The sequence below is a fragment of the Procambarus clarkii genome, chromosome 87 (assembly GCF_040958095.1).
Source record: "Procambarus clarkii isolate CNS0578487 chromosome 87, FALCON_Pclarkii_2.0, whole genome shotgun sequence".
NCBI classification, from domain to species: domain Eukaryota; kingdom Metazoa; phylum Arthropoda; class Malacostraca; order Decapoda; family Cambaridae; genus Procambarus; species Procambarus clarkii.
The window spans coordinates 16,500,244-16,502,496 of NC_091236.1; the positions used below are offsets into that span (position 1 = coordinate 16,500,244).

At 34.9% G+C, this 2,253-nt stretch overlaps 1 long non-coding RNA gene across 1 annotated transcript in view; it reads right to left on the minus strand.

Moving 5' to 3' along the window:
- The window catches only part of LOC138358856 (uncharacterized), an 8,718-nt gene extending 8,359 nt beyond the window's left edge, over window positions 1-359 (minus strand). Inside the window, exon 1 of the long non-coding RNA XR_011225594.1 lies at window positions 258-359. This is a non-coding gene — a long non-coding RNA (uncharacterized lncRNA). The remainder of the gene's footprint in view (window positions 1-257) is intronic.
- Between the last annotated feature and the right edge of the window lie 1,894 nt (window positions 360-2,253).

The window sequence follows — 2,253 nt, forward strand, 5'->3', positions numbered from 1 at the left end:
GAGTAGCGTTTCGGGCAGGTCCCTGGAATACGATCCCCGCCGCGAAGAATCGTTTTTTCATCCAAGTACACATTTTACTGTTGCGTTAAACAGAGGCTACAGTTAAGGAATTGCGCCCAGTAAATCCTCCCCGGTCAGGATACGAACCCATGACATAGCGCTCGCGGAACGCCAGGCGAGTGTCCTACCACTACACCACCTGCTGCAATATTATTATAAAAGAAATATTACTTATTATAATCGTAAATACTAAATACCTGTTGTGTTGATTTAGGGGCGACGACGATCGTGGGATCGGATGCGAGCCACAGGTGGCCTACACCATGCTTTCTAAGGCGTCCCTCTCATAACAAAAACAAATCCGTGCATTCATACACAAACAGAGATCCCGTGGTTATGCGAATACTTGCAATTCTTTTACTTAAAATAATAACAATTAGATTAATAATAATTAACATAATTTTTACTCAAGATTCACAAACATCATTAATACTATTTTAAAAGAAGATTTATAAGACATCTAAAAACAGATATACAGACTTTGTGTGATATTTATTTAAACATTATATATTAATAGAATGTTGTAACTATTATTTTTAAATATTAGGTAGTTTCCAGCTACGTATATCGCATTGCAAAAAGATTGCAAACGTTGCAAAAAGATTTTAGACTGAATTAACACATTACACATTTATGGAGTAATTAACAACAAAACAATCTTTATTTTCATTGCAGAACATATATCAGAGCATACTAGTGACTCATACATTTAAAATAGTGTGATTTTTAAACAATTCGGTTGTAAACCCGCAGAACGGCCTACCCGCCAAAGACGTAACATAAGAAATGGTATATAATTCATTATTTTAAATTACATATATAATCATTAATAATTTTCGGCAGCTATCGAGGTTCTCCATAGGTAAATTCCTGTACTCTAACAAGATGCTACTTGCTGTTTAGCTGTTTAAATTCTTGGAAAATTGTAATGACCAGCGACATAAAATATAACAATGAAATAATAGCAGGTAACTGTAGGTGAACGAAAAATTAAATTCCAAATTGATTAGATGTTTTTCTAAATATAAAGATCGACCTGAAGGAATTTTGTGAATTATGGACTAATTAAACAAAAAAATAGGTAATTTTACTTGAAGAACAGATACCAGAGAATAGTTAGTGAGTACATTTATATTGTATAATGGGAGAAAGCCCCTGGTAGCCGCGAATTAAAATAACCACCTACATTAATTGATAACTAGGAAATAGTATCTGGAAACTTTATCTGAACGAAAACACAATACCAATTTGTTTAGATGTTTTTCTTAATATAAAGATCAACAGTAAGGAATCTTATTCATTATGGACAAATTAACAAAAAAAAACAATAATTTTCATTGAGGACCATATATTAGAGCATACTTAGTCACTTATATATTAAAAGTATTGTGTATTTTGAACCATTGGGGTTGTAAACAAACAGAACGGCCTACCCGAAAAGTCGTAACATAAAATGTTGCATTTGTTTGCTAATGTATTATTTGATAAATGATTATTATTAATTTACGACAACTATAGAGGTTTCCCATTAGTTAAATTACTGTAGTCTGACTAAATGCTACTACAAAACCTATATAAATCCTGGGAAAGTCACAGTGACCAGCGACATTAAAGCATAGAGGGTTAAATAGTAACAGGCAACTGTCGGCGAACGAAAAATTCATTTCCAAATTTATTAGATGTTTTCCTAAATATAAAGATCGATAGGCTGGAATTTTCTGGATTATGGCCTAATTAAGGCAAAAAAATATATATTTTTACTTGAAGAACAAATATCAGAGCATTGTCAGTGAGTTATAGAATAATAAGAGTGTGGTATTTCATTGTATAACAAGAGATAGTCCATGGAAGCGAAAATAGACGTAGTTTTACACAAAATAACGTCCAAAAACAGCCGTAGAGTCAAACGGCAAATGTTGACGTTCTTTTTAAGAGGACAGGTTGAGATTACAGCCTTCGAGACTGGACGTAGTGTGTGTGGACTTTTAAAAATTAAGGTGAGGAAGGCGGCCTCTACCCCACACCACTACATTCCTCTCCCTCCAGGTGGGGACACAGGTGTATTTAAAGGCCCCTTCCGTCACTCCTGGTCACTATAGTTGACGACGACACGCTCCTCTCAACCGCCCCTCCGCCATGGCTTTATCGTCCATTAAGTCAATAGACAACGACATCACCGACACCCACGCCTTT